The following is a 26,150-nucleotide window of genomic DNA, read 5'->3' as shown; positions in this document are numbered from 1 at the left end:
AAAATATGGGATTCAAATGAAAGGTATTCGGGAGTAGATTACGAATATGGTCAGGAAGTAGGAAGAGGCTTTATAATTAGTTGATTACGGAAGGGGGCGGACCCTTACATTACCCTAAAAACTCCACCCAAACTCAAAAGTGGACCGATAACGACAATATGAGTATCAAATGAAAAGTATGCGGGAGTAGATAACGAATCTGGCATACAAATATACAATGCCATGTAAAACTTCTCTCCAAAGAGGTGTCGCACTGCGACACGCCATTCGGACTCGGCTATAAAAAGAGGCCCCTTATCATCGGACTGCACTCATTAATATGTGAGAAGTTTGCCCCTGTTCCTTAGTGGAATGTTCATGGGCAAAATTTGTTTTTGTTTGTGTTGTTGTACAAATGAGACAACCTTTAAAATAATTTTATCATGAGAGTCACCTAATGCTGGTACTATGTTCGTTTTGAAAACCCATGTTTTTTCTTAACTATAATACACACACGCAACTAAAACTCGTTGACTTCGCGAGAAAAAAATTATACTCAGTTGTTTGGCTTTACGCTACCTTGGTTAATATGTCTTGGCGACATTGCAGTGGTAACATATCTACTATTTCACCTCTTTTTCACCATGGGTGTTTATTCATTCCTACAATTTTGAATTGCGCGAGTTAAACCGTTAGAATTTCAATTGTTATGAAAAAAAGAAATAGTACTTTGATTGAAACTCGAAAGGTTTGTTTATTAAGCGTCAGAATCATACAAAAATTATGGAAAAGAAGAAGGCAGTGAAATGTGAGCAGCAAGGAAATTTACATTTGTATATCAATAAGCGCTTCTGGGCTTAAATTGCATCTTATGGTGTAGAAGCTCTTTTATTCTAAATTTTGCCAAAAATGTTATAGGTCCGTTGACTTGGACATGAGACAAATTGGGCTATGTTGAATATACATACCTCTACCATAAAAACCAAACTCGCGATTTGATTTTTCCAAATAAGCTCGTAAAGGACGCAATTCTTGTCCGATTTGGCAGTTGCAACTTCCAACATCAATGGTATGTTTGGTTCGAATTGATCCATTAACAGACTTCGATATAAATCGATCTTTCGATTTCACTTCTTAAGCACGTTTGGCCGCAACACAACCTCGATTTGTCTGAAAGTTAACATTAGATGTAATATCAATGTCTATAATGTGGTATACGTAGCTTCTATGTAAACCAATCTGCTGATTTGATTTCTTAAGTGCCTAGAGGACGCAATTCTTATGCTCACTTTGTTCGAATATTAGCTGCGTTTTATTTTAGTACTATATAGTGCAGAGCAATGAAATTTGTATGGAAATTACATCTATCCAGGGCAACGAAGTTCTAGATAAATTACCAGTGCAGGCTTATGTAGAACGTATGTTGTTAGGATTGCCATGATATGTTTTTCACTAATAAGAGTGACCACATGCAGATATACCTCTATTGTGAATGGCTTTATTAAACTAAAACCAATTATTTATAAAATTGCGTGCAAAAATTTTGATAAATTTTTTTGACTGCTATGCCCACACATGTTTTGTTTATTTTATTTATAACTAGCCGAACCGGAGCCGCTGCGCGTTCTTTAAATCTCTAATATTTTTTTGGGTGGCTACACTTCGCCCTGAATGCGGATATCGAATTCGTGCCATTGTAGTCTATGACGCTGAACGTGTTCGAATCCTGGCGAGAACATCGGACAAAGCGGTGGTTATCCCCTCTTCATGTTGGCGACATTTGCGAGGCAAAATGCCATGCATCGTAATTTAAAAAATTTTCTCCAAAGAGGTGTTGCACTGCGGGACGCCGTTCGGTATCGGCTGTAAAAAAGGTCCCTTTTTATTGAGTTTAAACTTGAATCGGAAAATACTCATTGATGTGTGAGAAATTTGGCCCTGCTAGGTTCCTGGTGTTTTTAAAAATTAGGGTAATGAGGGAATGCCCCAAAACACTTGGCTCCAAAATTGGATATCAAATTCGTTTTTTACTCTCAAATACCTTTTATTCGAGTCCCATGGGTTATTTGACGCGTTATGACAATACGCGTCAAATAACTCATTTGACGTATCTTTATGAGGAAGAGCGCCACCTGGACTTGAACGCAAATTTTAATGTCATATTCGTGATCTACTCCCAAATACCTTTCATTTTAGTGCCACATAGCCATAGTCGTCTAATTTGGGCGTATTTGGGGGTGGGCGACCTCCCAATACTTGCATTTAATGTTTTATGCCATATTTGTAATTTGTACTGCCTAATACTTTTCATTTGAGTCGCATGTTGACATGAACTTCGAATATATCGGCCCGATGGGTACTTAGACTCAAATGTTAATACCACATTCGTATTCTACTCTCCAATACCTTTCATTTCAAACCTATATTGTCGTGATCGATCCACTTTTGATTTTTGGTTGTGTTTTTGGCATAAGGGGGAGGGTCTGTCCTCCTTCCGATATCGAAAAGCTATATAGCCTATGTTTCCTTCCAAACCAACCTACATAATATACTAAAATTTCGAGAAAATCGGTACTGCCGTTTTTCAGTCTATACGGAATAAAGGAACCGAGTCCCATTTATCCGTGATTGGCAAATGTGCCAATTTTGGGCGTTTTTGTGAGGGTGGGGTCACCCCCTATACTTCGACATGAATTTGTATGCCAGATTCGTTATCTACTCCCGCATACTTTTTATTTGATACCCATATTGTCCCGATCGGGCCACTTTTGATTTTAGGTGTTGTTTTTGGGGTAACGGTGAAGGGTCCGCCCCTTCCGTTATCAATAAATTATAAAGCCTATTCCTACTTCCTGACCATATTCGTAATCTACTCCCTTTCATTTGAGACTCATATTGTGATGATCGTCAAATAAACCTTTTTTAAGGGGTTTTGGGACTGGGGCGTCCCCCCAGGCACTTGGACCCAACTTTTATAATGAAATTCGTACTCTGCTCTTGAAGACCTATCATTTGAATCCCATATTGTCCCGATCGGTTCACTTTTATTTTTGGGTAGTACTTTTGGGGTAAGGGGGAGGGTCCGCCCCCCTTCCAACATTCAAAAAATTATATAGCCTATGTTTCCTTCCAGACCAACCTACACTATCTGTGAAAATTTCAATGTAATCGGTTCAGGCGTTTTTGAGTCTATACGGAACAAACAAACAAACCGACAAACAAACACAAATTGAATTTTATTTTGCACTCGTAATTTATCCAGAACTTCGTTTCCCTGGATAGATGTAGTTTTCATTCAAATGTCATTGCACTGATCTATATAATACTAAAATACAGCACACCTAATTATTGACTTAATTAAAAAATAGGAATTTCCCCAGTTTTTAACGTTTAGGCTCAATTTTTTTAAAAACTTTTGTCATACAAAATCTAATAGCATGCTAATTAATAGGTATACTGCTGGAGATATTAACATCTCCCAAATATTAGTTCCCATTCTGAGAGACTTTTCTACTAAAACTGCCAACCCTGGTCATTAGACTCTACTACTATCTACCAATTAACCACAACGTAAATGTGGGTGTAATTCTTCATACCTGCGTTATCCAACAAACAGGTGAGTGAGTTAGAGTGTAAAGAGAGCTAAAGAGCAACAGTGAGAGTTACTACGTGAGAGTAACTGCTGTTGAAAAAGTCAATTCATTTTTAACGGTTATTTCGTAATCCCCCACACACTAGTTGTGTGAGTTTTCATTTTGATGATCAATGAATGAATGAAGCAGTCGTTTTGTTAAGAGAAAGATATTTGAAGAGAATGAGACAACAAGTTCATTATACATACGTGCGTGAGGTTTGGTTTTTATAAAAAGTAGCTTCACTGGTTCTTACTTCAAACAGTTGTGAATAAAACTTGAAACCGTGAAGTGCCAGAAGAAAACGAAAAAACGAACGAGCGATCAATCGCGACAGTCAGTTAAAGCGCGGCGCAGTGGAAAAAAATTCATTGAGATTTAAATGGTGTGACTAAATACAAAAAAAAAAAAAAAACAAATAAATATTGCACACAGAGAAAATAGCAGTGAAGAGTGTAAGCAAAAAAAATATTGAAAAAAGAAACATAAAACAAAATAAAAACAAATAAACAACTTATTTAAATTTTGTTAACACAAAATTAGTTAAAAATATTCGATATAGTGCTAACTTCTGTTTTTATCCAGCTGTCAACTAATTGCTGGAATAGTGTTAAAATCAAAGTTTTCTTTGTTTTATGGCAGTGCGAGTCAGTTTTTTGTGTGATTTGTTGTTAATAATTGTAAATGTGTTGTGGAATTGTTGTTAAATTGCTTCTTCCAGAGTACAAGTGAACAGGTAGTCTGAGTTTTTTTGCCAGTGATTTGTTATGAATTTCAAAATTAAACGACCTTTAAGTGTATGCGCAATGTAACAGTGTGAGACAACAACACAAAGGTAGAAATTTCCAATTGACATTTACCTAGTAAATGCAAAAAGTCATCTGTTATACACCAATGTGGTTAGAATTGCAATTGAAATACTGCCAAAAGGGCCTTAAATATGAAAGTTTCAACAAATGAAAAAAAATGTGATAAACTTTTATATATGAGGAATGCATGCTTACAAATAATAAGTAAATGTCATAAAGGAATATGCCAATAATTATCTACATCTCTTTGTTGTTGTGCGTATATAGGGGTAGCAATACTTGGCCGGTTGTATATGGGGAGCAAGGTCATTCCGGTGCACAGATCAGATCGCTGGGCGAGTGCTCTAATTATCTTTGGTTAATCTTACCATGTACAGTGATGGAAAAAATAATAGGGACAACAGTTACTAAAAATAATTTTGCACAAAAAGAGTAAGAAGACATCATTACTTCTGTATAAACTTCTGTAAACCTGAATATTTGTAGACATGTTGGGCTTTGAAGGGTGAACTAAAATTTGATATTAGTGGAATGAATTAGATCTCATATAATTCACTGATACTCATCATGGAAATTTTTTCGTAAATTCACTTGGAAAAAAATAATAGGGACACTTACCAACACAGCTATCCCGGCACAGAATAGCTGGTAGCACCATACAGGCCGGACCATTGAGGTCTGATCTGTGTGGTGTTAATTTCTGTTACGAGAAGCTTAGCTGCAAGCAACCGGGCGGTTGCAAATAGTGGAATGCTCCATACGGAATAGCTTCAACGGCAGTCGCGGACATTCAGCGGTATTGTGCGGAGATTCTCAGTGAGAGGTTGGGCGGCACAGGCTATTGCACAAATACTGGGTGCCTATGATGCTCGATAAGACAAGGCGAGTTAATGGCATCTTTAAATAACTAATGGCCACCCTGTTCCAGCGGCGATAGGTGCTTTGGACCGAACGAGCTTATGCACCTACAGGAGCTGAACGAGGATCGCCACCTTCTCATGGAAATGTGGCTACAACAACTTATGAAGTGTCTTCTTTTCAAATGTATGAGAAGAGAAAAATATATGGTTTCTAGCAGGGACGTAGCCAGGATTTTATTTGGGGTGGGGGCACCCCACATTTTTCAAAATCGAAAATAGACAAAATTCTTCTTCTACTGTGAAATTGGTAAAGATACCTCAATTTTTATTTTAAATTGTGGTCGCTATTGTTTGCAGAATTTCCCCCCAGGATTTTATTTGGGGGAAAGGGGGGGGGGGGGGGGACACCCCACATTTTTTCAAAATCGAAAATAGACAAAATTCTTCTGCTACTGTGAAATTGGTGAAGATACATCAATTTTTTTTATTGACATGACATTTACTGATAAAGTCTGGCTGAATTTTGCACTGATTGCCAACACACTATTTATAGGCCGAATCTAACCTTTCAAACAAAGTGTGGTTGTCTTTGTCTTTTAATGGCTTCGAACCCTAGACAACGACAACGGCTCTTGCTGCTGCTTCGTGTTCCCATATTCGAATCTCCGATCATTGAGCTCGTCTCGAAAGAGAAACAAAACGAAAAATTTTACAATTAAATGATTTTCGCCCTAACAGGCAAAAAGAAATTTGAAAATAAAAATTCGGCAGAGCCCGGCCGGTCCACACGAGCAGCAGCGAAAGCCGTTGCCGATGTCTAACGTTGCAACTTGCAACTTTACCCATTAAGGAATAGGAGCAAACTTCGAGCCTTAATACAACTTCCAAAATATGATCATAAATTACATGTGTGTGCCATGAAAGTTCAGTAGTCGTTAAGCAAAAACTCCTAAGAAAATACATGCGGTGGAAAAGAACAGATAGTGTGAACGGTGTCAGACTTGTTTCAGTGTCTTGCTTACATCGTAGACCCGTTTTCGCGGTATATTCGGTATAAGTACGACCTACCAATGTATGGCCCTTGAAGCCTCCACACATAATATGGCCGATGAGTTATTCTATCCAAATGACGAAACGCGTCCCATTGTGGTTGGTATGTGTTGTGATCACTGCCTTCCGTTTTCCATTGCAAAAATCTTCGATTTTTGAACTCGTCTCGAAAGTGAAACAAAACGAAAAATTGCTAGTTCCAATAACTTTCTGTATCGAGTTTGGAAGACCTATCGCAATCGTATGAAGAGAGATAGACCTATTGACAAGTATACCAATATACTAAGAATCACTTTCTGCTTCGATTTAGCTATGTCCGTCTGCCTGTCCGTATTTTCATCCGATCGTCTTCAAATAAAGTACTTATTTGTTAACCCATTCTCTCGAAATTTGGCAGCAAGGATTTTTTTCTCTTAATATTACTGGTGAATTTTATAGAAATCGGTTCAGTTTTAGATATAGCTCCCATATATGTATATCGCCCGATTTTCACATCTAGGGCCACTGCAAGCGCATTTATTGACCAATCTTGCCTAAATTGTGCACAACGCTTTCCTCGACGATTACCACAATATCTATAGAGTTTGGTTCATATGCGTATATATTTAGATTTAGATAAACCTCATATATATAGGATTGCCAGATTTTAGGTAATTTGCAATAATGTTGTCATTTGTCAACCGTAGATACATATTTGCTCGAAATTTGATACGAATTGTTTAAAAATGTTTAATAACAGGTTCTGCCTTATACAGAAGTAATCATGTCTTTTAGTATATTTGTGGAATATTATTTCAGTAATCGTTGTCCCTACTATTTTTTCCACCACTGTATGTCTTGCAGACCATTCGTAAGGTACTGACGAAAAAAATTTACAAACGCTAGACATTTCTCGTCACAGATGAGAAGCTCTCACATGAGTTTTTCACCATACCCGTATTATTGGTATTGTTGGTGAGAGAAAGAACAGTTAATTAAATCAGCTGAATATTAGAAGAGATCAAAACTTAACTAATGAGTCGTGAAACTGCAACAAAATGATTTCGCAAGTCTAGGCTCGAATTCAACGAAATCCACGTTGTAGTAGCAATCAAAAAGCCAAAGGTTTGAGTTCCAAAAGTTCCAAAAGGTCGCGATCTTACATCACAGCAAAAGCAGAGTTACTACTCTTCCTCGAGCGTGGTGTATTTTCCGAATATCGTGTTCTCTGACAAGGAATATTTCCCAAATGAGCAGTTCGTAAACTTCCAAAATTTTCGTGTTTACTCACCGAGTGCACGTGCATGAGAATTTGAGCCCACGAACAGCCACCCGAAGTAATTTTCTATCTCAAGTGATGGTATGGGCAGCTATTACCGTTTTACAAGCGTTTTGTTCGAGCCTGACGATATATTAAGTGCAACCTATTATCGGGAAAACCTTTGGAATCTGCTTAGAGCCGTAGGCACGCAAATATTTCGGTCATAGATTATGGACGTACCAACAAGACTCGGCGCCATCACACACATCACGTGTATACCAAGAATGGCTAAAAATCATGTTCCGTCTTTTTTTAAATAATAAAAATATGTTCACACAAAACATGTGGTCTTTTGAATGGGTAATTCCTTGTGTCAGCTACCCTGTACTTTGCACTACAAGCAGATATTGATATTTGAAATGTATTTCGCGTAGGAGTTGCGAAGGTTAATTACCACTCGCTTTTTTTTAAATTGCTGGTGGAAATAGCTTCTGCAGGGAAGAAGAACCTCATTGTGGGTAGTGATGTACATTATTAGATATGGTGAATTTCGGACATTGAAAGAGGTGAGCTACTTATAAGTTGTAATCCGTTGATTTGTAATGAAGGCAATAAAACGATTTTACATCGGAGAATATCAGCGAAAGGGTATTACAATCTCTTGATTTGTATGAAGGCAATAAACCGATTTTGTATCGGACAAATATCAGGGGAAGGGTATGTGACTGGGAAGTCTTGGATGACGACAGTTTCTCTGAACATTTTTATATTATATCGTCGATATTGCAGACTGTTAATGGTAGTCGACCAAAGAAGTCATGAAAATACCCTGTTCTTAATTCTATGACGAGAGACCCACAACCCAGAATAGTCTGCCTGTTTTTACATTTCATGGTACACAAATGTCGTGTGAAAATCTCTGCTGATGTTCTCTCCAGGATTCGAACCCAGGTGTTCAGCGTCATAGGCGAACATGCCAACCTCTGCGCTACGGTGGCCTCCACCACTGGCCTGTTAGACAAACCTGGTGTCATATGCTTCGGTTACAGCGGTGCCGAGGTAGATAAAGTTGCTGACTATCTTAAAGTTGTGGTTCCCAACTTTCTCCATTTTCTATATCTCATCGGTTTAACAGGTTGTTTTGGGAGTTGATACCACCTATTTCATTTTATTTCCATTTATTGCCAGACCAATTTTTACTGACTCTCTTTCGATTCTTTCAAAGGCTGCAGTTACTACGTCTGGTGACCAACCCATGATATCGATGTCGTCGGCACAGGCGAGTAGCATATGTTCTCTTGTGAGTATTCATCTATTCACATCTGCATCTCGTATAATATTCTCTAGCAGGATATTAAAGAGATTACATGGTAGGCTGTCTCCTTATCTGGAACCTCGTTTGGTATTGAATGGTTCGGAAAGATTATTTCCTATTCTTACTGAGGAACGTGTATCAGCAAGTGTCATCCCTCAGAGTCTTATTAATTTTGTAGGGATACCAAACTCAGACATGGCTTGAAATACCTTGGAACTTATTGGGGTATCGAAATCGACTTTGTAGTCAACAAAGAGATTGTAGGTGTTGATTTGTCCTTCTCGTGTCTTTTCCAGGCGCACAGTGTAAATATCTGGTCTGGGGTGGACTTACCAAGTTTAAAGCCGCATTGTTAGGGTCCAATTAACTCATTGATTTTAGCCAGATCGCACAGACAAGCTTTTGCATAAGCCATATTAGCGTGTCGCCTGCGGTCTTAAATAGTTCAACGGGTAACCCGTCGGCTCCTATTGCCTTGTTGTTCTTCACTCTGGTCACTGCCACTTGGACCTCATTCTGACTAGGAGGTAAACATTCAATAATTTCATCAGGGATTGGTTCTGCGGTATCCCCTTGGCCGTCCACGTAGGATCCTAGCAGATGGGTAAAATGTTCTTTCGTTATCCTCAGCATGCTATCTGTGTCAGTTGCAAGATTTCTTTCTTTGTCTCTGTAGGAGGATGTGCCTGCACCAAAGTCATCGGTTTGATGTCAAATTCTTTGATAGAATTTCGGGACTACATTCTTACTCCTGCTCATCTCAATTCGCTCCGACTCACGTCTTATATTGTATGTCGCATTCTTGACTTCAGTTGGATCTCGACACTCTTGTCTTTAGAGAAAATTTCATAGAAATTTTGTCTTTGGAGAAAATTTCATAGAAATTTTGTCTTTGGAGAAAATTTCATAGAAATTTTGTCTTTAGAGAAAGTTTCATAGAAATTTTGTCTTTAGAGAAAATTTCATAGAAATTTTGTATTTAGAGAAAATTTCTTAGAAATTTTGTCTTTAGGGAAAATTTCATAAAAATTTTTTCTTTAGAGAAAATTTAATAGAAATTTTGTCTTTAGAGAAAATTTCATAGAAATTTTGTCTTTAGAGAAAATTTCATAGAAATTTTGTTTTTAGAGAAAATTTCATAGAAATTTTGTCTTTAGAGAAAATTTAGTAAGAATGTCTCTTTAGAGAAAATGTAATTGACATTTGTTTTTTTTGCCCTACTTTACCACAAGTCCATTACCTCGAAACATCAAGACAATACCAACCAATAAATAAAACCCCAACAATAGAACTGACATTTGATTTGAAAAAATCTCAACCTTTATCAACATTACATGGAAACTCTCAACGTCATACATGAGAAACCTCGTGCTACCGCCAACATTCTCACTCACCTGTATCAAATTAATTGGCACTCGATTTTATGACGTTTTTATTTATTCCAGTCTAAACGAGTTTTTGCTGTTCAAAGCTACTCACACAAAGACATATCAATTGTTTTGAATTTGCAATGCTTTTTCTAGAGTAACAATTAAAAAAAAACAAAGTAAATTAAAACAACAACAAAAATAAATTCAAGCTCTAATTATCTTTTTTTATATGGAGTATGCAAAATAAATGAATTCTAAAACAAAGTACATTAGAGCAATAATAAAAAGAAACAAGTTTGGCGAAGACTTCAAATTGAAAACACTCTCACCGGATGTTTTATCAATCGAATAGTGTGGTGTGGTATGGTATGGTGAGGTGCTGTGGTGTGTTTTGTTTTTGTGCTGCTATCGCTGCTGCCACCAATGTCGTTTCTTATTGTACTGTCGCATTTTGCGTTGGTGGTGTGGCGCTGCATACTCACTCACTTGTAAATACATCACAAATAAATTCTCTAATGCTACGACAGACAACTTACATGGTATGCGTAATGGAATATATTACACCATGTGACAACACTTAATGCATATAAATTACCACTAATTAGCGGTGTGGCCAGGAACAGAGATAAACCGAGAAACAAGAAAAAAAGTCCCTTAAAACCTCTCCCTAAAAGAGCCCTGAAGTGCATTGAGTTCAAATAATTATGGCTCAAAACTCGTTTTGTTGTCATTGGTTTCTTACGTTTAACCCTTTTAGGGATAGGTGGAGCTAATTTGTAATGGATAAGGTCAACATTTTTTATATGAAATATTATTATATTATATTATTGAACAGCTATATCAAGTTATAGTCTGATTTGGACCATAAATGAATGCTGAACATTGTAGAAGTCATTGTATAATATTTCAGTTAATTCGGATAAGAATTGCGCCTTGTAGGGGGTCAAGAAGCAAAATCGGGAGATAGGTTTATATGGGAGTTGTATCAAGCTATTGATCGATTCAAACCATATTAGACACGTATGTTGAAGTTCATGAGAGAAGCCGTTGTACAAAATTTCTTTCAAATCGTATGAAAACTGCGCCCTCTAGAGGCTTAAGAAGTCAAGATCCCAGATCGGTTTATATGGCAGCTATATCAGGTTATGTACCGATTTGCACCATACTTAGCACAGTAATTGGAAGTCATAACAAAACACGTCAAGCAAAATTTCAGCCAATTTGGATGAGAAGTGCGCCCTCTAGCGGCTCAAGAAGTCAAGATCCAAGATCCAGGTTATGAGCGAATTGGACAATACTTAGCATAGTTATTGGAAGTGATACCAAAACACCACGTGCAAAATTTCAGTCAAATCGGTCGAGAATTGCGCCCTCTAGAGGCTCAAGAAATCAAGACCCAAGATTGGTTTATATGACAGCTATTTCGAAACATGGACCGATATGGCCCACATACAATCCCAACCGACCTACACTAATAAGAAGTATTTGTACAAAATTTCAAGCAGCTAGCTTTACTCCTTCGAAAGTTAGCGTGCTTTTGACAGACAGACGCACGGACATGGCTAGATCGACTTAAAATTACATGACGATCAAGAATATATATACCTAATGAGGTCTCAGACGCATATTTCGAGGTGTTACAAACAGAATGATGAAATTAGTATACCCCCATTCTATGGTGGAGGGAATTCAAACATGTGCTAATGAACCTCTTTCTGTTTTCGCCCTTTCCAAAAAGTTAGATTTGAAATTCTATTTCCAGTCCAGCAAAAAGCAAAAAAAGAAATATTGCGCTTTAAGCAAATGGAACATACTCTTCTCCCAGGGAAACAGCTGCCACCGTGGGTATTTTGTATTTCGTACTGAATATAACAGCTGCCTTTGTAGACATATTAACGCCCATACCACATTCGATCGCTCACTTCCCTGCCGTACGTAGAGATTCCCATAGCATATCTCAAAGAGTGATGGGAAGCTTTCCTCTAACTGGAATAACTCCGATATTAGCACACTCGACAAATTGTACACCACTTTGTTCGACTTTAAGTTCTATTTTCTAAATTTCACCAAAAATTTCTGAAGAAAATTTTAAACTCAACAAGGGTTAACCAAATTCCAGCATCTTTTCTTTGGTTGCCAATGTCATATTTGTCGTCGTTTTTGACATACAAGATGTTTAACGCCGAATGAAGCAGGAATTTTAATTTTGTACAACACCCAGATTTTGGGTTTTTTTGTTTAAAATCAAGCACAGAGGCTGTGCCTTTAGACAGCCGGCCTCCTTTAGTTGTGCATCATCGCTTAGGAATTCCAATCCACTAAAACACCAGCGATTTTTAAAAAGTTCTTGGCTTGATTCTGTGTGATACATCAAAAACGTTGCCGATTTAAGGCTTTTTGCTTGTTCGACAACTGATGGCGAATAAACCAACAAATGACCATTTAAAACACCTGTATGATGTGTTGATATATGAGCTATGTGTGTCAAATAATTACAAATTTCTGCTTGAATGGCAACATTTTACATTAGCGTGATTGATATCAGAATGGGGTTCATAGGTTTGATTGATGGTATGGTCATATGGGTATGTACGACATATCCCGTATTTTTAATGAATGAATGAATGGAACAATGGGTATGACTAGTTCTTGATAATTATGATACAAACATAAGTTTTGGACGGGATTTCTTATGAGCAATGAAATTGTTGGGCTTTGTTTGTTTATTTGTTAGTTTGAAAACTCAAAAACTGCTGAACCGATTTTTTGAGCCCCCGGTACTACATATGGTACTACATTTTAGAGAAGGGTAGCGTAGAGTAGAGTAGAGTAGAGTAGAGTAGAGTAGAGTAGAGTAGAGTAGAGTAGAGTAGAGTAGAGTAGAGTAGGAGAGTAGGAGAGTAGGATAGTAGGAGAGGAGAGGAGAGGAGAGGAGAGGAGAGGAGAGGAGAGGAGAGGAGAGGAGAGGAGAGGAGAGGAGAGGAGAGGAGAGAGAGAGAGGAGAGGAGAGGAGAGGAGAGGAGAGGAGAGGAGAGGAGAGGAGAGGAGAGGAGAGGAGAGGAGAGGAGAGGAGAGGAGAGGAGAGGAGAGGAGAGGAGAGGAGAGGAGAGGAGAGGAGAGGAGAGGAGAGGAGAGGAGAGGAGAGGAGAGGAGAGGAGAGGAGAGGAGAGGAGAGGAGAGGAGAGGAGAGGAGAGGAGAGGAGAGGAGAGGAGAGGAGAGGAGAGGAGAGGAGAGGAGAGGAGAGGAGAGGAGAGGAGAGGAGAGGAGAGGAGAGGAGAGGAGAGGAGAGGAGAGGAGAGGAGAGGAGAGGAGAGGAGAGGAGAGGAGAGGAGAGGAGAGGAGAGGAGAGGAGAGGAGAGGAGAGGAGAGGAGAGGAGAGGAGAGGAGAATTTTCTTCTTTATATTCCTTCCACCATGGACCGCGTTTGTCAAGTTCTTTGCACAGCATCTCTTTATAGGCAAAAAAAGGATAATGGAAAAGAATTTCTTTATCATTGGAGCTATATCAGTTTATGAACCGATTCGGGCCATACTTAGCTTGGATATTGGAGACCATAGTAGATGTCATTGTGCAACATTTCAACCAAATCGGATAAAAATTGCGCCCTATAAGGGCTCAAGAAGTAAAATTGGGAGATCGATTTATATGGGAGCTATATCAGGTTGGGAACCAATTTAGACCATACTTGGCACAGTTGTTGAAAATCAAAACAAAACACTTCATGCTAAATTTCTGCCCTCTAGCGGCTTAAGAAGCGAAGATCCGAGATCTGTTTACATGGGAGCCATATCAGTTAATTAACCGATTTGAACCATGCTTAACACAGTTATTGGAAGTTAAAACAAAACATTTCATGCAACATTTCAGCCAAATTGGATAATAATTGCGCCCTCTAGCGGCTCAAGAAGTCAAGTTCAGAGATCGGTTTATATGGGAGCTATATCAGGTTGTGTAATGATTTAGATCATACTTGGCGTAGTTGTTGATGATTAAACCAAAACATTTCATGCAACATTTCAGCCAAATTGGATAATAATTGCGCCCTCTAGCGGCTCAAGAATTCAAGTTCAGAGATCGGTTTATATGGGAGCTATATCAGGTTGTGAAATGATTTCGATCATACTTGGCGTAGTTGTTGATGATTAAACCAAAACATTTCATGCAAAATTTCAGCCAAATCGGATAATAATTGCGCCCTCTAGCGGCTCAAGAAGTCAAGTTCAGAGATCGGTTTATATGGGAGCTATATCAGGTTGTGAAATGATTTCGATCATACTTGGCGTAGTTGTTGACGATTAAACCAAAACATTTGTGCAAAATTTCAGCCAAATCGGATAATAATTGCGCACTCTAGCGGCTCAAGAAGTCAAGCTAAATCAAAACATGGACCGATATAGCCCATTTACAATTCCAACCGACTCACACGAATACGAATTCTTCCAATTATAGAATATATACACTTTTTTGGGTCAAGAATATATACACTTTGTTGGGTCTCAGATCAATATTTTGATGTGTTGCAAACAGAACGATGAAATTAGAATACCCCCATCCTATGGTGGAGGGTATAAAAACAGAAGTCTTATACGTTTTGGTTAGACCAAATTCATTTTTCACACTCCCTTTCCTTATCCATTCCTTTTCCTTTGCATTACTTTTTTCCTTATCCATGCTGTTCTCTAAATCCCATCATAGTTACTTACCCCCAATTGTGGTATTGTCAGCAACATGTCTGTGGGCTCACTTAGTTTATTTATATTTTCATTATCTTTGTCCACATTAAAGTATGCACGTTTTTTCTATTGCTCTGTTATTATAGGTCAGTGCGCGATTTATTATAGCTCTGTGCAGCATACACTCGATGATGATTTTCCTTTATTTCATTCCATCCTTTGCTGTATTCTAAATAACATGGTTGTTTGGCGTTTTTTTTTTTTTTGCAATGAGTAAAAAGAAAACAGCAAATAAGCTGATAAGACGACACGACACTAAACAAAACAATTTCATTCATAAAAACTTTGTATACGATACATGAAACACTGAAGAGTGAGTGTGTACAGACTTTTCAGCAAATGAGTTTGAAATTCATAAAGAATTAAACCTTTAAAGGTAATTATCATTTTTAATTTTCTTTTTAAATATTTTTAATGTACTCAGACTTCTGAGAAGCAGTGTATATTTTTGTAAAACTGAGACTGTTTATAGTTGAGACTAAAGGTGTGCACGTGACTCGTGAGTAGTCGTGTCACGCGTGAGGCAGATGATTTGTGAGTGAGATCCAAATCTAATCACGTGATCGTGAGTGAGCTTTATTGAGCTCGTGCGTGAGCATGAATCACGACCCCAACGGTAATCACGACTCACGAGAAAATCACGAACCACGACATAACACGAGTCATAAGAAAATCACTACTTAGGATCGGTATTCTAATCTGTTTTCGGAAAAGTCGCGAGCGCAATTAGACAGCCATCAAATGTTTTTGTATCAATACCAAAACACGTTTTTATACCCTCCACCATAGGAAGGGGGTATACTAATTTCGTCATTCTGTTTGTAACACTTCGATATATGTGTCTAAAGTATATATATTCATATATATACCATATAAACCGATCTTGGGTCTTGACTTCTTGAGCCTCTAGGGGGCGCAATACTCTTCCTATTTGACTGAAATTTTGCACGTGGTGTTTTGGTATCACTTCCAACAACTGTGCTAAGTATAGTTCAAATTGGTTCATAACCTGATATAGCTGCTGTATAAACCGATTTTGGGTCTTGACTTCTTCATTTTTTAGAGTGCGCAATTCTCATCCGATTTGGCTGTAATTTTGCACGTCGTGTTTTGGTATTATTTCCAACAACTGTGCTAGGTACGATTCAAATCGGTTTATATCCTGGTATAGCTGCCATATAAACCGATCTTGGACCTTGACTTCTTGAGCCGCTGGAGGGCGCAATTCTCATCCTATTTAGCTGAAATTTTGCATTAGGTGTTTTGTTATGGCTTCCAACAACTGTGCAAAGTATGGCGCAAATCGGTACATAACCTGATATAGCTGCCATATAACCGATCTGGGATCTTTACTTCTTGAGCCTATAGAGGGCTCAATTCTCATCCGATTTGGCAGATATTTTGTACAACGACTTCTCCCATGACCTTCAACATACGTGTCCAATATGGTCCGAATCGATTTATAGCTTGATACAGCTCCCATATAAACCGATCTTATGATTTTGCTTCGTGAGCCCCTACAAGACGCAATTCTTATCCGAATGGACTGAAATATTACACAATGACTTCTACAATGTTCAGCATTCAATTCATTTATGGTCCGAATCGGACTATAACTTGATATAGCTTCAATATTATAACAGTTTCTTATTCATTATTCTTTGTTTGCCTAAAAAGAGATGCCGCCCAAAGAACTCGATAAATACAACCCATGGTGGAGGGTATATAAGATTCGGCCCGTCCTAACTTAGCATGCTCTTACTACTTACCACACAGGACAGAACGGCAGGACGGCTGGACGTGACCCAGATTTTTGAATCTTATATCAATATTAGATTCGAACTCTACGGACATAGACCTTTCTTTTAATTCACCTAGAGGGGGAAAAGGGGTAGGGAGGCCCGTCAGACATCAAGGAATACATTTTTATGTCAGATTTGTATTCTACTTTTAGATGCCTTTCATTTGTTACCCATATTGCCCAAAGCAGCGAAAGAGTCCTGTTGGTAGGTTTTTTGGTGGTGGGGGACTACCGCCGACAACCTTGGGCGAAATTTGTTTACCAAGTTCGTACTCTACTATTAAATACCTTTCATTTGAAACCCATATTGTAGCAATCAATAAACTTGTCCGTGAAGGGTGGTTTTGGGGGTAGGGAAACCTCTCAGACATCAAGCAAAACATTTTTATGTCAGATTTGTACTCTACTTTTAAATGCCTTTCATTTGTTACCCATATTGCCCAAAGCTGTGAAAAAGTCCTTTTGGGGGGTTTTTTGGAGGTGGGGGACCCCCCGAACACTTTGGGCGAAATTTGTTTACCAAGTTCGTACTCTACTCTTAAATACCTTTCATTTGATACCCATACTGTCCCAATCGGTAAACATGTCCGTCCGGGTGGGTATTGGGAGGGGGCGTTCCCCCATATTTTTTTTCCACAATTGTTTTTACCAATTTCGTGTTCTTGGGATACTATAAGGTGGCATACATAATTCCGCTTAATCGGTGCATGCATATTTGAGTTCTGGCGTTTTTGAAAATTGGGGTATGGGGGAGGGTCCGCCCCCCTTCGGATATCAAAAAATGTAGTACCCTATTTTCACCGGGGCACCCAAACTCTGTCATCAGTGAAAAATTCATGAAAATCGGTTCAGCCGTTTTTGAGTCTATACGGAACAGACAAACAAAGCGCAACAATTTAATTTTTATATAATAGAAGATATATAATAGATACCCGTATAATCTTTTATCCGATATGGCCTTTTATGGATGTGGAAATCCAAATTTTTTCTCCTATCGTAAGAAAATCTTTCAAGGTTCTATTTGATATTTCAATAGGTATCCAAATTAAAATCTGACTAGATTTCGAGAGAAGTTCCATATATTAAAAGTACTACCGTCCGACTTTTGCCATTCTTTAGACCACGTCTCAAAAAAAAATTTCACTGCATGGAAAAATATTTTTCAACTGTGATTCACAAGTTTTTCGTGAATTGTGATTTTTCTGGTAAGTTGTGATTTTTTCGTGAGTCGTGCGTGAGCATTCGTGAGTCGTGCCCGAGTAAAATTTTCGTCGCGTAAGCTTGAGTGGACAAAAACAAGTGGGTCACAAATAATTTTTTTATTCAAACCTAGATCTAATATTTTTTATATGCCTCTTTTTTTATTTTTCTTTTATTTCAACTTTAAATATACACATACTTCTATGAAGCAGTGTATGTTTAGTCAATACCATGTCAATCATTATACGCATTATATGCATTACACTCTGCAATTCTACTTTTGCTTGATCATACCGCCTGGTTGAAGATCTTTGCCTGCAAATCACCTCCCGTCTTCACACTTCCAAGATCTATGATATGCTCCACTTGAATACCATTTGCCATATGATGCGCTTCATATGCTTTACTACATTGTACAAATTGATGTTGAGACATTGTGTCAGCAGCAGGCCAGACCGGCTGTCAAGTCCAAGCATAAGGCATCCAACACTCGGCTCCAAAATCTTTTGTCGCCATGATTAACGCCAACATCATCGAAAGATGATTCGAACCTGACATTTCAAGATTATGCATTTGAATTATTGGTCCATTTTATTAAGGATGATATTTTGTGTGGTCGCTTCTCTTTGGTGCAATTAATCAGCTGAATGACGTTGGCGCCAGATAACCTAAAGCCAACCACCCAACCACAAGGAGTGTTAAAATAAGTCAACAATATGAATGCGAACACACATGGCAGGCGTTTTGATATTCTGGTTTTCAAATAAATTTTCCATCGTGGAATTATGTTTTTATTTTTTGTTTTTAAAACTAGCGCTGAAAACTAAAGGCACTTCTTTATCATGGTTTGTTGTAGTGCTTTGAATGGCTGTCATCTCGGTCTATGGCTTACATATGCGGGTGAACTTTTTATAACACCTTCATTTGAGTGGGAGGGGTTTGACCTGGTTTGATTTACTTCGAAATTTTAAAATTTCTTTGAAAGTATAGAAAATTTCACCAGAAAGTCAATTTCGTCTGAGAAAATAATGAAAAACAAGTAAAAGCGTGCTAAGTTCGGCCAGGTCGAATCTTATATACTCTCCACCATGGATCGCATCTGTCTAGTTCTTTACCCGGCATCTCTTTTTAGGCAAAAATAAGATAAAAGAAAAAAATTGCTAGGATATTGGAGCTATATCAACTTATGGTCCAATGGTCCGGATCATAATTAAACTGAATGTTGAAGACCATAGTAGAAGTCGTTGTGTAAAATGTCAGCCAATTCGAATAAAAATAGGGTGATCGGTTTATATGGCAGCTGTATCAGGCTATAGACCGATTAAGACCATAATTGGCACCTATGTTGAAGGTCATGAGAGTCATTGTACAAAATTTCAGCCAAATCGTATAATAATTGCGACCTCTGGAGGCTCAAGAAGTTAAGACCCCAGATCGTTTTATATGACAGCTATATCATGTTATGAACCGATTTGAACCACACTTAGCACAGTTATTGGAAATGATAACAAAACACTTCCTGCAAAATTTCAGCCAAATCGGATAGGAATTGCGCCCTCTAGAGGCTCAAGAAGTTAAGACCCCAGATCGGTTTATATGACAGCTATATCAGGTTATGAGCCGATTTGAATCACACTTAGCACAGTTATTGGAAATGATAACAAAACACCTCATGCTAAATTTCAGCCAAATTGGGTGAGAATTGCGCCCTCTAGTGACTCGAGAAGTCAAGACCCCAGATCGGTTTATATGACAGCTATATCAGGTTATGGACCGATTTGAACCACACTTAACACAGTCATGGGAAATGATAAAAAAACACTTCACTCAAAATGTCAGCCAAATCGGATAGGAATTGCGCCCTCTAGAGGCTCAAGAAGTCAAAACCCCAGATCGGTTTATATGACAGCTATATCAGGTTATGAGCCGATTTGAACCACACTTAGCACAGTTATTGGAAATGATAACAAAACACCTCATGCTAAATTTCAGCTAAATTGGCTGAGAATTGCGCCCTCTAGAGGCTCAAGAAATCAAGATTCAACATCGGTATATTTGGCAGCTATATCAGGTTATGGACCGATTTGAACCACACTTAGCACAGTTATTGGAAATGATAATAAAACACCTCATGCTAAATTTCAGCCAAATTGGCTGAGAATTGGGCCCTCTAGAGGCTCAAGAAGTCAAAACCCCAGATCGGTTTATATGACAGCTATATCAGGTTATGAGCCGATTTGAACCACACTTAGCACAGTTATTGGAAATGATAACAAAACACCTCATGCTAAATTTCAGCCAAATTGGCTGAGAATTGCGCCCTCTAGAGGCTCAAGAAATCAAGATTCAACATCGGTATATTTGGCAGCTATATCAGGTTATGGACCGATTTGAACCACACTTAGCACAGTTATTGGAAATGATAATAAAACACCTCATGCTAAATGTCAGCAAAATTGGGTGAGAATTGCGCCCTCTAGTGACTCGAGAAGTCAAGATCCAAGATCGGTTTATATGACGGCTATATCAGGTTATGGACAGATTTGAACCACACTTAGCACAGTTGTTGGAAATGATAACAAAACACCTCATGCTAAATTTCAGCCAAATTGGCTGAGAATTGCGCCCTCTAGAGGCTCTAGAAGTCAAGACCCCAGATCGGTTTATATGACAGCTATATCAGGTTATGGACCGATTTGAACCACACTTAGCACAGTTGTTGGAAATGATAACAAAACACCTCATGCTAAATTTCAGCCAAATTTGGTGAAAATTGCGCACTCTAGTGCTTCGAGAAGTCAAGATCCAAGATCGGTTTATATGGCAGCTATATCAAAACATGGACCGATATGGTCCATTTACAATCCCAACCGACCTACACTAATAAGAAATATTTGTGCAAAATTTTAAGCGGCTAGCTTTACTCCTTCCAATGTTATCGTGCTTTTGACAGACAGACAGACGGACGAACGGACAGACGGACGGACATGGCTAGATAGACTCAAAATGAGAGGAGTATTTCGAGGAGTTACAAACAGAATGACGAAATTTGTATACCCCCATCCTATGGTGGAGGGTAAAAAAATGTAGAAAAAAGGCTAAAAACAAGTGAAAACGTGCAGAATCTTAGGAACCCACCAACATGGATTCTGCTAAAAATGTGCAAAAAATCAACCCAGTTAAAGGGCATAATTTTACTCTATGCACCGAATTTCTGCCAAACCAAGCAAAAATGTAATCTTCTAGGAGCCGTAGAAGCCTAATCAGGAGCTATGTATATGAAGTAAAGTCGAAGGTCCAGAACGACTACCATCAGCAAGTATCGATTGTAAAACCTCTAAATATCTGCGGCCGCCTAAAGTAAAAGGTGATTTTTTACCTGTCATCTTTTTGGCAACACTGGTTTAAACAGCTCACGCACGTTTCGTGTTTTGTTTCACTGGCAAACATCTTAAGTTTGGTCTATAATTCAACCATGAATCGTCTTACAAACGAACAACGCTTGCAAATGATTGAATTTTATTATCAAAATGCGTGCTCTGATAAGAAAGTTCTTCGCGCGCTTCTTCCCCGAAGCGACGAATCTCATTTTTGGTTCAATGGGTACGTAAACAAGCAGAATTGTCGATTTGGATCAGCCAGAAGCATTGCAAGAGCTACCAATGCATCCAGAAGAAGTCACAATTTAGTACGGTTTATGGGCTGGTGGCATCATTGGACCGTACTTCTTCAAAGATGATGCGAATCGTAATGTAACTGTAATTTGATGAGCGCTATCGTGCGATGATATCCAACTTTTTTTTCTCCCAAAATGCAAGAGCTTGACTGCATGATATGTGGTTTTAACAAGACGGTGCCATATGCCACACAGCACGCGTTATAATGGACTTTTTGAGAGGCGAGTTCGGTGAACATTTTATTTCACGTTCGGGACCGGTCAATTGGCTGCCTAGATCATGCGATTTAATTTTTTTAATTTAATTTTATGTGTTTTTTAACTTTCCTATAGCTCTTAAAAAATTACTTTTTATATGTATTTTAGTCGTCTCGATATTCCGAAGCAATCTGGCCATGTCTTCCCGTCCGTCTGTTGAAATTACGCAAGTGCAAATTTCCCATGAACATTCCATAAAGGAACTGGGGCAAACTTCTCACAAATCAATGGGTGCTGTCCCTCCTCCTTTTTATAGCCGAATCCAAACGGCGTGCCGCAGAGCGACACCTCTTTGGGGAGAAGTTTTTACATGGCAAGTACTTCACAAATGTCGCCAGCATTAGGAGGAGGTTTCTTGCCAGGTTTCGAACTCAGGCGCTCAGCTTCATAGGCGGACATGCTAAACTCTGCGCAACAGTTCACCGGAACAGTCTTTAAAAATGAAAGTAATGAGCTGAACTTTTGAAGTGATTTTTTGTCCATAGGCAGGTTATGTTCGAAAATGGGCTTTATAGGACTATATCTTGATATAGCCCCCATATAGATAAACTTAATGTCTAGGGTCCATAAAACCTCGTTTATTGCCTGACTTTGTCGAAATTTAGCACAGTGAGTAGTGTTAAACCTTTCGAAACTCATTTAATGCCCGATTTTGTAGAAATTTAGCACAGTGAGTAGTGTTAAACCTTTCAACACTCCTACCAAGTATGATCGAGATCGTACATTTATACCGATCTCCCAATTTAAGATCTAGGACCCATAAAAGTGGCATTTATAGCCCAATTCGCTAAAAATTGACACACTGTGTTGTTTTAGGATTATATTTGGACATAACTGCCATATACATATATCGATCTTAACTTCCGTAAATTGGGAAATACCGATTTCCCAATTTATGGTCTTTGACCCACATAAGGCCCATTTTTACGTGGTTTCGCCGACTTATGGAACAAACAGCTGCTTTAGACTCTCAACGGCCGATCGTTTAGGTGGCAGATATCCAAAGTTCGGTCCGGTCAAACTTGATGCCTTTATATCTAGAACAGAATAGCAAAACAATGGAAACCCTTTAGAAACTTGTCCAATTTGACTTTTTCCAAAACCGTTCCCGGCCAAATTTAATGCGTTTTTTATTTATTAACATGCAAAAAAGATTTGTGAAATTTTTTTTCTTCAGTTTAACCTAAATTCACATTTTTAGGCAAATAATTTAAAGGTGCAACCATAGGTAATGTGTAAATCAGCAATTAAATCCACATGCTTCTTTTCTATTGGCCCTAAGCATGTAAACAAACGAATTCCAATGTAAATTAAGTTGTAATTGTTTAAATAAAGTTTATATTTTTGTTTTGCTTATGGCAATAAGATAAAAAATGAACTCAGCATGCATGATTTACAAGTGAGCAGTTTGGAAAAAAAAATATTTTCACATATCTGTTTTAATTCACTCCCATTATACCAATAACAACAACAACAAAAAACATTTATTCAAACATCATAGTTGATGGGAGTGCAATACTAAAACGAGAGAGAGAGAGTGAGTAATCAGGAGTGCGCAAGGAGAAGAGCTAAGGCCTTGCCAAATGCATATAAATGAAGTTGTTGCTACAAACGATAATGTCAACAAATCAACATGAGACTAACAGTAACAAAAGCAATAATAATAACAACAGCAACAAGAGCCAGCCTCCCCATTGGCGATATATAGTCAATTCATTGTTTGTAAACAAAGGCAAGCAATGTGTCTGTATGTATGAATGTATGCAACTAAAAATTGTCTGCAGCATTTATGAACGCACACATTCATTCGTCATCGTTGTAGATGCTGCTGCTTTCTTGGCGCACTGGGTTGCTATTGCTGCCTTTAAGGCGAAATGTCTGCAGCTATTTTTAATGAAATACCAGCAACAATAACAAATTTGCACTAAGAAATGCACCAACAACAAATAAACATCGAACGAAAGTAATAATAATGAAAATATTATTGTGCGTTCTTTAACAAATAGGGATAATGTTGGTTGTGTTACTTGCATAGCTGCGGATAAAAAAAGTTGGAAGAAGCGGTTAACAAACAATTTACGATTAACCTTATATGGTATGAGGAAATTCTCCACTATTTATTAATTGATAGATAAATATGCGAAATAGGCAATGCGGCAAAGATAAATGGAAATTTATGCTGATATTCGATTGGATACGAATTGAAAGTTCTAATGAAGTTGTTCATATGCATGCGGGAAAAATTGTGAAAGTTTAACGAATAAATTAGCGTATGTAACTTAGAATGTCTCCCTGCTAGAGATTGGAGAAATAATGAACATTACAAAGAAGAACAAGTAAAAAGGCATTTAGTTCGGCCGGGCCGAACTTTGGATACCCACCACCTTGGGTATCCTCCTTTCGTCACAATCCGGTGAATATTGGATAACTTATGCACCCAAATTCGGCACGGACATTGAGTGGTCTAATAAATATAAATCACTGTTCAATTTTGTAGAACAAAATATTGGTATTTTTAGCAGCTATATCCAAATATAAACCGATCTGAACTATAAAGGACACGGATGTCGAAAAGCCTACAATAAGTCAATGTGTCAAATGTCAACGAAATCAGATAACAAATGCTTGTTATACGACCAAGACTTTAAATCTGTATAGTACGCTTAACCAAATCTGAACCGATGTGGACCAAAGTAAATTTTCCAAAAGAAAGTGTACTAAAAGTACCCTTTGCCAAAGTAAAGTTTATTAAAGGAACCTTTCCCAAAGTAAAGTGTACTAAAAGTACCCTTTCCCAAAGGAAAGTGTACTAAAAGTACCCTATCCCAAAGGAAAGTCTACGAAAAGTACCTTTTCCCAAAGGAAAGTGTAGTAAATTTACCCTTACCAAAGAAAAGTGTACTAAAAGTAGCTTTACCCAAAGGAAAGGGTAATAGAAGTAGCCTTTCCAAAATGAAAGTGTACTAAATGAACCCTTTCCCTTAGGAAAGTAAACTAAATGTACAATTTCCCTTAGGAAGTGTACTAAAAGTAGCCTTACCTAAAATAACGTGTTATAAAAGTAGCCTAACCCAAAGGAAAGTGTACTTAAAGTACCCTTTTCCCAAGGAAATTGTGCTAAAATAGTCTTACCCAAAGCAAGGTGTACTAAAAGTACACTTTCCCAAAAAAAGTGTACTAAAAGTGCATTTTCCTAAAGAAAAGTGTTCTAAAAGCATACTTTCCCAAGGGATACTTAAAGTATCCAAAAGTTTCCAAAAGAAAATTGTTCCAAAAGTAGCCATATCCAAAGGAAAGTGTACCAAAAGTACCCTTTCCCAAAGGAAAATGTACTAAAAGTACCCTTTCCCAAGTGTTTTAAAATACAGTTTCCCAAAGGAAACTGTACAAAAGAACCCTTTCCCTGAAGTAAAGCGTTCCATGAATATCCTTTCGCTATTGAAATTGTTCCAAAAATACTCTTTTCCTTTAAGAATTTGTACTAAAAGTAAATTTCTATGATGAAGGTGTACTAAAAGTAGCTCTGAAAGTATGGCATATTCGATGTGCTATCCTCTTCATATGCAGGTGATCACATCTGACTGCACTAGAGTAGATTGCTACACATAATTTTTATAAAATAATCATCCATTCCAATGGTGGTGCATCTCAAAGATACATACATTGTGAGGCACCCTAATGTGTGTTGTGAATACTTGAAAAGACTTTCATGTTTCTGCAAATGTGCGGAATGCATACCAAACATAATTAATTGTCAGTCAATATGAATAAAACAGAAGACGATGAAAACATACAAAATGCCAGCCATACCATTTTCACTCACACTTTTACACAAGGCCAATTAAAACAGAAATGCGTCCAGAACAAAGGATGTCTTATAGGCACAGTGGTAAGGACACATACAATACTAGGAAACATGGGTTTTTTTTTTTTTTTCAAAAATAAATTTAATCAGTTCAACGAGAAATAGATTAAACCACAATTAAAGATCTTTTCAAATTCAAGGCATAACTAGGAGATGGTTTCTGGATTTCTGGAAAAGGTTTCTCCATAAATGTGATTTTTACCGATTACTCATAGTGATTACCACTGTGTCCTTGAATGAAGTGCATGCGCATTTTCTTTGTTTAATAAATGAATTGATTACAGCACAAGGAGCGGCAATAAAGATCTTTACTTTGCAGCAATTGCAGCAAGGGCCTACCGCACATCAAACAATGTTGTT

General features: G+C 37.9%; 1 protein-coding gene across 6 annotated transcripts in view; it reads left to right on the top strand.

The window, feature by feature from the left end:
• Positions 1 to 3,830: 3,830 nt before the first annotated feature.
• The window catches only part of LOC106088750 (uncharacterized), a 56,474-nt gene continuing 34,154 nt past the window's right edge, over positions 3,831 to 26,150 (top strand). For 2 of the 6 annotated variants that reach the window (XR_009398053.1, XM_059367415.1), the window contains exon 1: positions 3,831 to 4,066. The gene's annotated coding sequence lies outside the window, so the exon portion shown is untranslated. The other 4 variants (XM_059367416.1, XM_059367414.1, XM_059367412.1 and 1 more) reach the window with 4 other exon arrangements.

The sequence above is a fragment of the Stomoxys calcitrans genome, chromosome 4 (assembly GCF_963082655.1).
Source record: "Stomoxys calcitrans chromosome 4, idStoCalc2.1, whole genome shotgun sequence".
NCBI lineage: Eukaryota > Metazoa > Arthropoda > Insecta > Diptera > Muscidae > Stomoxys > Stomoxys calcitrans.
Note: the sequence above shows the minus strand (reverse complement) of the source record. Positions and strands in the feature narration are given on the sequence as shown.